This window comes from Pseudophryne corroboree, chromosome 4, assembly GCF_028390025.1.
Source record: "Pseudophryne corroboree isolate aPseCor3 chromosome 4, aPseCor3.hap2, whole genome shotgun sequence".
Classification (NCBI taxonomy): Eukaryota; Metazoa; Chordata; class Amphibia; order Anura; family Myobatrachidae; genus Pseudophryne; species Pseudophryne corroboree.
In genome coordinates, this window is record NC_086447.1 from 454,561,357 (window position 1) to 454,575,337 (window position 13,981).

Here is a 13,981-nt window from a genome sequence, read left to right on the forward strand (position 1 = left end):
CCATTATTCCTTTTAGGTGTTCTTCTTGGTAATCCCCCTTGGTGTGTGTCTTTTGTCTCCTGATCACTCTGTTTAGTGGTTTCTTTAATCTCCTCATTTTTATCCTCCTTATCTCTATTGTATTTTTTCTGTTTTTTATTTTTTATCTCCTTTTCATTCCTCGTAACCCTAATAGTAATCCCTTCTTCTATATCCTTGTATTCCTTTTGGCCTATATATGGTTCTGCTAATGACTTATAAGTGTCTATTTCTTCCTCTACCTCATGTAACTCCTTTTTTTTCTCCTGTATAATTAGTTCCATGAGTGAGAAGGAACAAGAATTAATGATCTTCTGCCAGGCTCCAATAAATTCCCCCGATTCTCTTTGGAACGAGGGGAACTTATTGATCCTCAAGCCTCTAGGTATCAACCTGTCTGTACAGTATCTTTCCAGGGAAACCACCTCCCACCATAATTTTCCTTCTTTGATGAGTAGTTTCTCTAATTTAAACATCACATTCTCAAGGTTAGTGTCTACCAGCTCCTGGTGATCACCATTCCCAAATACATCATCTATCTGGGCTTTTCTTTGGGCCCTATGAACAAACATTTTATATATATATCAGGCAGCAAGGCACACCCCAAATAGTGTAAATCAAATACTCAAAATATAACAAGAGAGGTATAACTTGCGCCCAGCAGCGACTTTGTACTATACTCCTAGGATCACCACTCCCAACAATACATATAATACAAAAAAGGTGGAGTAGTCCACAAGCGCTGCAGAATAGATATCACGCCTTCGTATGAGATCCTTCCACATTAGTTATATGGTTTCCTTCCCAAGGCTCGCACCTTTGGACTGACCTCCTCTTAGCGATGGAAACACCTATAAAGGTTTCTTTCTGTACTCTCCTCCACTGTTCTATCAATCGGGTGCACACTTTCCCTCAGTGAGGAAGCTCACCTTAGGTACATTCCCTATGTGCAGACAAAGGTTTCTTTATCTTTTTCTTTATCTTTGATCGTCACACAGTTATTCCATTGGCATCATTGGGGACCTCCCTCTCCCTTAAAGTAGACGCTCACCTTATATTAAGGCCCTATATGCCTTGAAAGGTTTCTTTCAGCACTGCTTTTCTTAGTTGTCTGTTAGAGGGGACATCACTCATTTTACACAACAATTTCTTCTGGTTTGATGGGTCATTTTATTTGCAACTTACGGGAACTGCCATGGGCACCAGACTGGCGCCAAGCTACGCAAACTTATTCATGGCACACTGGGAGGACCAACATGTGTGGAGTGGCCATGAGTTCGGCGCCAGTCTGGTGTCATGGAGCAGATATATAGACGACATACTGTTTATATGGAAAGGGGAACGTAGAACTCTAGATACCTTTTGCGAATATTTAAACACTAACCAATCAGATATACATCTAACATTTAATATTAGCGAGGTGGAGGTCAATTTTTTGGATCTACGGATATACATTGAGGATGGGATGGTTAAAACCAGCAATTTTGCTAAATTAACAGACTGCAACTCATATATTGACTATACAAGCAATCACCATCAAAATTGGTTAAGAAGTATCCCAGCTAGCCAATTCCAAAGGATTAGGCGTAACTGTACGGATATGGAAGTGTATTGGAAACAGGCCCAAATTTTGGAAGAACAGTGGAAGGATCTCATACGAAGGCGTGATATCTATTCTGCAGCGCTTGTGGACTACTCCACCTTTTTTGTATTATATGTATTGTTGGGAGTGGTGATCCTAGGAGTATAGTACAAAGTCGCTGCTGGGCGCAAGTTATACCTCTCTTGTTATATTTTGAGTATTTGATTTACACTATTTGGGGTGTGCCTTGCTGCCTGATATATATATAAAATGTTTGTTCATAGGGCCCAAAGAAAAGCCCAGATAGATGATGTATTTGGGAATGGTGATCACCAGGAGCTGGTAGACACTAACCTTGAGAATGTGATGTTTAAATTAGAGAAACTACTCATCAAAGAAGGAAAATTATGGTGGGAGGTGGTTTCCCTGGAAAGATACTGTACAGACAGGTTGATACCTAGAGGCTTGAGGATCAATAAGTTCCCCTCGTTCCAAAGAGAATCGGGGGAATTTATTGGAGCCTGGCAGAAGATCATTAATTCTTGTTCCTTCTCACTCATGGAACTAATTATACAGGAGAAAAAAAAGGAGTTACATGAGGTAGAGGAAGAAATAGACACTTATAAGTCATTAGCAGAACCATATATAGGCCAAAAGGAATACAAGGATATAGAAGAAGGGATTACTATTAGGGTTACGAGGAATGAAAAGGAGATAAAAAATAAAAAACAGAAAAAATACAATAGAGATAAGGAGGATAAAAATGAGGAGATTAAAGAAACCACTAAACAGAGTGATCAGGAGACAAAAGACACACACCAAGGGGGATTACCAAGAAGAACACCTAAAAGGAATAATGGTAAATTTATGGGAAGAAGAAACATCCCCCCAAGATATAAAGAAAGGGAAGTTTTGAATCTTAAAAACTATGGTAACAACTATAGAGAGGGACCCAGGACTCCAACTCTAAGGGAGTACGAAAAAGGGAAAAGGCCATATAGGGGAAATGGAGTAGATCGAGAGAATGAAATGGTAGACAATCAGTGGAGGAGGAGACAGGAAAGAGAAGAACGTTGGGATAGACATCCACGAGATAATAGAGAAGAAGAGGAAAGAGTCACAAAAATAGATCAGGGATTTAGGGAAAGAGAGAGGCCCCGTTGGGAGTTGCCTCGCCGGCAGGATATAGATTCCCTCACCTCGTCTTCTTCTTTTTTAGAGAGGGGGATATACAAACCCCCAAGAAGAAGATAAGTAAAAAACGAGGCCAAAGAGGGGGAAAGAAAAAGGGCCTCAATAAGAGAAGAAGGATAGGAAAAACAATCACCAATAAAATAATGGAGGATAGCTCTACTAATACCACTGCCGAAGAGGGTCCCATTGATCCTGCGAGAACAGACGAAGTGGACCCCAAAGATGGCAAAATGAAAACCACCAAAATCTATAATTTAAGTAATTATGAACTTACCGTACAGGAGAGATCTATCCTGGAAAAAGGACTGAAATTTGCCCCCACCAACAGATGTGATAAGTTTGAGGTCTTGGTGGATATAGAAAAGCTGGTAAGGAAACTTACCCTAAAAAGGTTCTTTAATGATACTCTTGAAGGGAACATCCAATCCAATATGCAAACTATATCAAAATTCAAAAGGAAATCAACATTTTATCCCAGACACAAGAAGGGAAGTTTTATTGAGTCTTTCGAAAAGGCAGTGAAAGCAGACTTAGAAAGTGTTATGTTCAAACCTAACAGGAAAACCAACCTTACAAAGGAAGAAAGGAAGGCCATCACCAGTTTAAGAAACAACAAAGAGGTGGTAATCAAACCTGCCGATAAGGGGGGTAGCATTATAATCATGAATTTAGAGGATTATAACAAGGAGGTGATGAGACAGCTAATGGATGCCGCCACGTACCAGAAGCTAAGGAACAATCCAGGGGATAATATCAATAAAAAATTGGAAGTTTTCCTCAATTTGTATCTTACGCAGGGCACCATCACAGAAGAGGTATATAAATATATAAACATAGAGAATCCTGCCATACCTGTGTTATATATCTTGCCTAAGATACATAAAAACAAGGAAACACCATCAGGGCGCCCCATTGTGGCAGGTATCAACTCCAGTCTGTCAAATTTATCCTGCTATGTCGATTACATGCTGCAACCTATGGTTAAAAAAACACGTTCCTATTAAAAGGACACTATAGCCACGATTAACCAATTGATGACTGTTGATTGGGAACCTGGGTTTTTATTGATCACCGCGGACGTCACGTCCTTATACACGGTGATCAACCATCAATTGGGCTTAGAAGCTTTAGCATATTTTATGGAGAAAGAAGGACTACCAATAGATAGAAAAAACTTCATCTTAGAGGGGACATCACTCATTTTACACAACAATTTCTTCTGGTTTGATGGGTCATTTTATTTGCAACTTACGGGAACTGCCATGGGCACCAGACTGGCGCCAAGCTACGCAAACTTATTCATGGCACACTGGGAGGACCAACATGTGTGGAGTGGCCATGAGTTCGGCGCCAGTCTGGTGTCATGGAGCAGATATATAGACGACATACTGTTTATATGGAAAGGGGAACGTAGAACTCTAGATACCTTTTGCGAATATTTAAACACTAACCAATCAGATATACATCTAACATTTAATATTAGCGAGGTGGAGGTCAATTTTTTGGATCTACGGATATACATTGAGGATGGGATGGTTAAAACCAGCAATTTTGCTAAATTAACAGACTGCAACTCATATATTGACTATACAAGCAATCACCATCAAAATTGGTTAAGAAGTATCCCAGCTAGCCAATTCCAAAGGATTAGGCGTAACTGTACGGATATGGAAGTGTATTGGAAACAGGCCCAAATTTTGGAAGAACAGTTTAAAATAAAGGGCTACGATCAAGAGATAGTTCAGTCTGCTATGGAGGCAGCTGGGGGACATAATCGCATGGAAATGTTATCTAAGGACTCCACTAAGGGTAAAAAATCTATGGATAATATACCATTCATTACGGCATATAACAGTCAACACAAACAGGTAGAAAAAATAATAAAGAGACATTGGTCCATTTTAGGTAGAGACCCATATTTGAAAGAAGTTGTCACAAAAACCCCCAGATTCATTTATAGAAGAGCTAAGAATCTGAAGGAAAACATTGTGAACAGTGTGGTAACAGCTCCCAAGATGCCCACTAGAAACAGATCTAAAGGGTTCTTTAGGTGTGGTCTATGTATGATGTGTAGAACATGCAAAAGTAAAAATAGTAAAATCACACAGTATAAATCCACACAAACCAATATGACCTATGATATAAAAGAGTTTATTACTTGTAATACTAAAAACTGTATATACCTTCTTGAATGTATATGTGGGTTACAATACGTGGGGAGGACCACCCGTATGCTTAAAATAAGAATGGCAGAGCATACACGTAACATTAGGAAAGGGTTAGAGTCCCACAGTGTATCAGCCCATTTTGGTAAAACCCATAACTGCAATATTAGTAATTTAGTAAGCTTTTGTGGTATTAAAGCGGTAACCCCAGGGTGGAGATCAAATGATGGTGAATCACGGTTGGCGAAAATGGAAATGAGGACCATCTACGAGCTAAAAACTCTGATCCCCAGGGGTTTAAATATAGAATTTGAGATGAAATGGTTTCTTTAAGATTAACACCCTCTGAATACCTGGGGTCAGTTAACAATGCATGAAATATGAAAATCAGACCTATGCCATAAAGTATTATTTGTGTAATGTTTCTTCTCCCAAGGTAAAATATGGTGTATTAAGGCGATAGACTAATATATGTTTTTATGTTTATTTCCATTCGAATCTGGAGCAAATACCCTAGAAACATCTAAGGGCATTCAACATACGAAAAGCGCTGAAAGAAAGCCGATGCGTTCCACCGCGACTTCCTGTTTGCGTTCCATGAACAGGAAGTGCGTCATCGCTGGGTCCGATAACATGTACGGTGGAGTACAGGGAGTAGGAACCATCAAAAGACCACAAGGGGACATATATTCAAGACGGACATCAGATGTATTATGGGACACAAACAAACGGAAGATTATCAAGTGGAAATAGCGGGGGTTTGCATCAATATAAGGATAATAGAATCCGGATATGACATGGAAAGCCCTGTGAGAATATAGAAAACTTTGCGATCCACAACTCCACGTCAATGTTTGGACTTTACCAATTGATACAAAAACGATGTTTTTGGACTGTTTATAAAAGGGTTTTTGAAAAAAGATTATAATATATGTTTGTCTATTGTAAGGAGTATATATTATATAACACATATGGAACATGAATGCTTTTAGTGCACATAAAAACCACCATCCTTCCGGGATAGGTGGAGAAGATGGAGGGTGGGACTCAGTGGGGTTTAAAAGGCCGACTGGGTTAGCCCTGCAATATACCCTGAGGAAGGATTTTTATCCGAAACGCGTTGGTACCAGTTTCTTTTAAAGCCCTGGCGGTAAGATTAGTGCCTATAAGATATTTCCCCATGTAAGGAACCGTAATTTGGGAATATTGTACAATTTTTTCTCCATTTTATTCTGGGGAGTTTGACTCTTCCCATCGGCTTCCGAGGGGTATATAAAAGGACTAACCGAGGCTGCCTAAAAGGGTATTTGTTGTTTAAATTTTTTTGTTTTTGTTTTATATATGTAATTTTAGTGATTTTTTTTATTGAATAACCACATGTCCATTGTATGAATAAATCTGTTTGGACGGAATATACACATCTCTTCCATTCTATGCGAGAGTCCGCCATAAGGAGGAAAAGTACGTGAGATGCAGATGACAGACAACTAAGAAAAGCAGTGCTGAAAGAAACCTTTCAAGGCATATAGGGCCTTAATATAAGGTGAGCGTCTACTTTAAGGGAGAGGGAGGTCCCCAATGATGCCAATGGAATAACTGTGTGACGATCAAAGATAAAGAAAAAGATAAAGAAACCTTTGTCTGCACATAGGGAATGTACCTAAGGTGAGCTTCCTCACTGAGGGAAAGTGTGCACCCGATTGATAGAACAGTGGAGGAGAGTACAGAAAGAAACCTTTATAGGTGTTTCCATCGCTAAGAGGAGGTCAGTCCAAAGGTGCGAGCCTTGGGAAGGAAACCATATAACTAATGTGGAAGGATCTCATACGAAGGCGTGATATCTATTCTGCAGCGCTTGTGGACTACTCCACCTTTTTTGTATTATATGTATTGTTGGGAGTGGTGATCCTAGGAGTATAGTACAAAGTCGCTGCTGGGCGCAAGTTATACCTCTCTTGTTATATTTTGAGCATTATGCAATTAGACTATAAAATATATGTTACACGTTCTAGATTTAACATATGTATGGCACACATGCAGTGTACTATATAGGGTATACTGTGCAATCTATACTATATAGGGCACACGTCGCACAATGAAACACACACCACACTATGTTATTTTAATTTATTTCATTTTATTTTATTAATCTATTTGATATTCCCCTTTTTTCCCCAATAATAGCAATGGATTGCTATCATCCCCTATATGTACATTACCCAGTTTATAATACTACTTACCCATAACTAATAATAATGAACCCTGACCATAATAATACTAGGCCTATACCAAGCTTGCCCCAGCAACCAATTCGACAGCAGCCAGTAACATACGGCACAGACTTGCACTGAGAGCTCTAAAACAGTCTCATTTGCCTGACAGATCGAACGTCCCTTAAGGCTCGGTTGCCGAGCGACGGGACGCCTTAATCCAGACGCCCTATCCGATTCGTGATGGAAGATGATGTCACCTAAACACAGCTGAGGATACTTTGTATCCTAGCAACCAGACGCTGGAAATCCTTACCGGACGTGACGTGGCGCAGCGGGGCTGAATGCCGAAAATAGACGAGCAGCTATCCCTGCGGCCGGAGTGTATTTCCCACTGTACCAACGAGGATACTGGACTCACGAGGACACCCTTGAAGATCTAATCGAAACCCTCTTCCTCGCCTAATAAGATACCCGTATCAAGGTACGATGCATAGGTTGCCTAGCAACCAGACATAACACGTCACTTCCGCTGATCACAGCGGAGACCTGAGCATGCCCTCAGTCAATTAATTACATAGCAGCCATTGGCTGATAACCATTCATATGGGTATTTAAACCCCAACTATCACATTAGACCAGCAGCATTGGAAGTGAACAAGCCCGCAGGACGGGTGAAACGCGTTTTCCAGCATTTCAGCATTCCAGCATTTCAGCATGACCTATTCCAGCATTCCAGCATGAATCACTCCAACATCAATTAAGGACCTGAGGAGTAAATTTTGCATCCTGATACTCAGTGACCGACCCAGGGACCTGGGCAGGGACCGGTACCAACACCCCCCATTTCCCCTCCCCCCTTCTTTCTGTTCATCTCTATTTACCAACGTAGCAAATTGACACAATATATTGCTATAGAAAAAGAATATATATTTTTTTGTCTGTTACCTCCTCAATAGAACAGTGGCAAGTGTATTAATATCCAGTCAACCATTGTTGCAGGGGGCCCGCCTACCCCCATTATCTGTTATACTGTTTATAGGAGTACTCCCAACATATCTGAGAATGTGGATTACCCCAATGCCTGTGCACCATGTCTGATGTTATAGTGCCATAGCCTTGTATTAAGTGTCATATTTAGGCCCATTTAGGGATCTAGGCAGGAATATTACTATGCTCATCCGTCTTGCTGCAAGGTTTACATAGCACTTACACATTGTGTCTTGGCAATATATGTGTGAATAAGTGTGACAACTAGCACCTATCAGGATCTATGCACTAACCCTTATCCTCTCTATTGAAATAGAGGCACTATCTATTATATCCAATATTGCCTGATATTTGGGTGTATAATTAATTAATATTTGTTTCTGACAACATTTTGGTGTGACACCAAGCTGACATTTGTCACAATCTTCATTCTCCTCTCCTTCTTCTCCTTTTTTTCTTCTCTCCTGCCTTCTCTCTTTCTTCTTCCTTTTTCTGGACTTCTCCTTCAATTCCTCATCTTTTCATTTTCTCTACATTTCTGCGGACTCTCATCCATGATCCACAGGTATATCCTGTGCCTAACATAGACAGCAGATCCGCCCCGTTTCTCTATCTCTCTCCTCGTTCTTGTTTAGGTGCACTCTCATTGGTGAGTCGGCCATACTAGGCTCAATTAATTACTACCATACCCCACCGACAGAGCCCGATCTCGTCCGATCTTGGAAGCAAAACGGTGGTGGGCTGGGTCAGTATCTGTGAGGGTGACCCCCAGAGAATACCCGGTGTTGTAATTTATGACCTTCTCGACTCTAAGCCAACAGCAGGATCACCACATTTTCCTCCAATCATTTCTTTCGTCTATTCCACTAATCTGCGCTACCTTTCCCAAGTACCGTTTTCCCTGACATGTCACAAGATTTGACATGGTCAATGCTAAGAAGGATCCATACTCCTGATAAATCTTTTGGTCCAATGACCCTTGGAGGTCCAATTAATACAAGCAGAGCTTGTGCTGGTGGGATAGGATCAGGGTGTAGAGTCAGAGTGTTTACATCCCTCCTGAAGTCTAATAACACAGACTAACCAGAACATTCCTATTTTTTAATATTTTTTGCTGATCATCTTTTTGCTGATCATTTCCTTTCAATAACACTCGTTTCCAAATCTAATGGTTGGTGGTGGATGATATTCACTCCAACTTTTCGAGATTGCTCAGCCACAATAATCATATATGGTATTTCTCAGAGATACTGGTGGGCTGAACTGTATATATGTGTATTAATATATTTAATTAATTGTGGTGGACAACCTAAGTGTGGATTTTTTCTTAAATTAATGAACTAATAAAAGTTATGTTTTAATTTTTTCATACTAACAAATTTAAAATAAGAGTGCACCCACACAAGAGTCTTCTGTAATCCATTTTTCTTGCTAGTTTGTCTCTGACTCTGGGTGCACCACCAGAACCATTTATCCAAACACGAATTATTCGTATATATCATACAGGTATTCTGGTACTCCATTACTATTTATTACTCAATTTTGAACTCTTAGAACTGGTGCGGAATCATTTCTACTTTGTGGGAAATAGAGCTTGACAGAAAGCTATGTACTGGCAGGTCAGAAGCCGGAATTGCTTTGGGCCAGTTTGGAACCAGAAGATACTGGATCAGATTGGTGAATGCTGGACCTGACTGTAACCAGGCTAGTACTGGGACTGGAATAACTATGGGCTGGACTGGAACCAGAGGATACTGGACCCGACTGAATGCTGGACTGTAATGGAACCAGAGAAACTGGACCATACTGGAACTGGCTTGTACTGGACTACCAGAATGGAACCAGCTAGCAACAATGATACCTGGCTGGGACCAGCTAGTAACACTGGTACCAGACTGGGACTGGTTAGCACTGAGGATACCAATCTGGGACTGGCTAGAAACACTGGTACTGAACTCGGACCAGTTAGCAACAAGGATGCCATTCTGAGACCAGTTAATAACAGGGATGCAACTCTGTACTGGCTAAATATAACTGCTTGGAGAGGAACAAACAATCAGGATGCTGGAGACTGAACTGCTGGATGCTGAAAATAGAGGTAATGTACTCACTCAATCTAATGTAGGGGATTCAGGGGTTAACACCACAGTAGGCATCATGATTGCTGCAGCATACAGTATTGGAAGGCACAAAACCAGAAAGTGGCTAATGAATCCATAAAATCACTGAGCAATAGGAATCTGCAAGGTGGTAATACAGGTGGGCCTCTGAGGTGAATGATTAGTCTAAATGAAGACACAGCAGACAAAGACACAGTCACTTTGCACTAGTTGTAGCTACTGCAGTCTGGTAACCAGTTTTGCACAGGAGGTTACTAGAGCCACTGAACAATAGCAAAGTCCATTGTGAAAATGAGAATGCAGAAACTTGATAGACCTGTTTAAGCTGGATAATACTCTGAGGTATTCTGTATTCTGGATACAGGGATTGCAATATAGCTACAGTAGTTGCTAGCAGGAGCTAGGAGAGAGGATATGACTCTGGAATGAGACTATTGCTCTGTCATTGGATAGCCAGGGAGATATTACATAGAAATTGCAGGTCACTGAAAGGTTGCAGATGTCAGCTGAGGTAAGAAGCACTGTAACTGGAGGAATGCAGTCAGCTGACATGCTCCAAGACGGTGATGTCCATGCATCTGTCTCTTAAACAAGGATATCAGAAATACTGACCTGCAGGACAGGTGGCACAGGTAAGTCACAAGACAAGTTACTTAGAACATGAGAAAAGTTAGTCAGGATCATGACACACTCCTTCTCCAAGAGTACCACAAGACCACGGGTGTAGTATGGTATGCCGGCAGCCGGGCTCCTGGCGACCAGCATACCGTCGCTGAGAGCCTGACCGCCAGCATACCGACTGTGTGGTGAGCGTAAATGAGCCCCTTGCGGGCTCGCTGTGCTGCCACGCTATTTATTCTCCCTTCAGGGGGGTCGTGGACTCCCACGAGGGAGAAAATCTGTCAGTATACGGGCTGTCAGGATTCTGGCGCTGGTATACTGTGCGCCGGGATCCCAACAGTCGGCAACCTGAAGACCACCCCTAGACCACATCATAGAATATATATTGTTATTCCATTATACTACGGGCGGGTAGGTAATACTACATTCTTACACCACTAAAATGGAAGTCTAATCATATAGAAGAAAGACATTAGAGCATTTTGTTGAATATGCCTACAGTTGGATACCCTCAGCTAAACTTATTTAACAAAGAAAGTATTGCCATCTAATATTGTGATGTATATTTTAGGGTTGGGATCATTTTGTCGGCTGTTGGGATGCTGCTGATTAGAATACAGACCGCGGCATCCCGGCAGTGATAATCCCGACAGGGGTAGGTAAGTATACTTATCTTCCCCCAATGCCTCCCTAACCACCCTTTCCCATAGCCTAAACCTACCCTCAACCCAGCTGCCTAAACCTAACCCTCCCCAGGAGTGCCTAACCCTATCCCCCCCTTACCATGGCCTAATCTAACCCAACTTCCCACAGCCTAACCCTAACCCTCCCCCCTGCAGCTTAAACCAAAACTCCCCCTTCCCTTGGCTTACCTGTTCTGCGTGCTAGGAATGTAGCAATTGAGATTCCGGATGTTGGTATTCCAGTGTCAGAACTCTGATCCCATTCAGGATTCTGGTGCCAGTCTTCTTAGTTGTGTCGGGATCCAGGCATTGGTATTTTATAAAAGAAATGAAATTAATAAAGGCGCTCATTACATTTAGACATTATAATATCCTGAGTTCTATTACAACCAAAGAGTCAAATGGATTTATAAAAATTAATATTTAATTATCAATATGAATCAATAAAGCCACTTGGTTTAAAACAAGCTCATGTATAATTTGAATACATAATCCCTATCCTCGCTGAATTTGCCACATATATCAAAATATAAGAATCACATAAGATGCATAAAATGTTTCAATGAACACTATAAGCAATGGAGCTGGCTGAAGTAGCTGATGAAAGTTCAAGTGTAACAATCTGTTACCATGCTTATGGAACACTGTTGCCAAAACTGCTATATAAAGAAGTTTGTTTATTAAATGAAACACAGTTGCTGCATGTGTAGCCAATATAGGCTCTAGAATGTTAAGCCGTTGGGGAAATGGCTTCAGAATTCAAGTGGCCGGTATATATATTGCAAATGAACATTGAATTACCTCTCCAATAGGGCTGATGGACCCAAGCATCCTCGGGTAAGTCCAGAGAATGCCCAATGTTTAGTAGAACTGGAGGGTTCGTGGCCTGTATGTCCGTGTGGAACGGGATCACGCTGTTGTTAGCTCAATTTCCCTGGGCGTGCATCGCCCGCTGTCTACTGCAGAATTTGTGGAAAGAGCATGTATGCGGCTGATTAATTGAAAGCCGCCCCACAGATCCAGCTGTATATGAATCTCCTCCAAGACTCCCTGGACGTGCACCGTCCTCCCCTTTCTCACTGAGTACCCGCATGCTCTGGGACACAGCTACCACTGCTTAAATTTTACCGGCTGCAGCAGCGGGCGTCACGCGTCCCAATACAGGACGAAGCCGGCGTGTGAGCTCCGTGTGGCTGTCATGGCCGGCTCATCAGCCTCTCTTCCTCTGACCACCGGCGGACGGTGCACGTCCAGGGTGTCTTGGAGGAGATTCATATACAGCTGGATCCGTGGGGCGGCTTTCAATTAATCAGCCGCATACATGCTCTTTGCACAAATTCTGCAGTAGACAGCGGGCGATGCACGCCCAGGGAAATTGAGCTAACAACAGCGTGATCCCGTTCCACACGGACATACAGGCCACGAACCCTCCAGTTCTACTAAACATTGGGCATTCTCTGGACTTACCCGAGGATGCTCGGGTCCATCAGCCCTATTGGAGAGGTAATTCAATGTTCATTTGCAATATATATACCGGCCACTTGAATTCTGAAGCCATTTCCCCAACGGCTTAACATTCTAGAGCCTATATTGGCTACACACGCAGCAACTGTGTTTCATTTAATAAACAAACTTCTTTATATAGCAGTTTTGGCAACAGTGTTCCATAAGCATGGTAACAGATTGTTACACTTGAACTTTCATCAGCTACTTCAGCCAGCTCCATTGCTTATAGTGTTCATTGAAACATTTTATGCATCTTATGTGATTCTTATATTTTGATAGATGTGGCAAATTCAGTGAGGATAGGGATTATGTATTCAAATTATACATGAGCTTGTTTTAAACCAAGTGGTTTTTATTGATTTATCTTGATAATTAAATATTCATTTTTCTAAATCCATTTGACTCTTTGGTTGTAATAGAACTCAGGATATTATAATGTCTAAATGTAATGAGCGCCTTTATTAATTTCTTTTCTGTTTTTGGTTCATCTAGTTAGGAGTATCACACAACTCCTTATAGAGGCGAACATGCTTTTGACATTATTAATTCCAGGTTCGGGTCATTAAGATCAGGCTTAATGAATAATCGTTAGACACATACGCAGCAATTTTTTCTGTTGTTTCATTGGTATTTTTATAGCTGATCGTCAGGATCCTAACTAGATCCCATATTTTATATTGCACACATTGATCACAAAATTTCTTTGCAACAATATTCACAGTTTCTCCTGCAGGGATTAACATAAAAAAATGCTTGAGGCTACTAATTTATGACAAAGCCATGTAAATCTGCCCATGGGAGAAGCAGCTCGCCCTGAAATCTACTGCATGCCTGCAGCCCTGAATATTTGCCCCTGCGAGTTGTTGATCATCATAGCAAAATAGGTGCTTAA

General features: G+C 41.3%; 1 pseudogene; it reads left to right on the top strand.

Annotated features, from left to right (window-relative positions):
- The first annotated feature begins 8,834 nt into the window (after positions 1-8,834).
- Positions 8,835-8,953, top strand: LOC134912698 (5S ribosomal RNA; annotated as a pseudogene).
- The last annotated feature ends 5,028 nt before the right edge of the window (positions 8,954-13,981 follow it).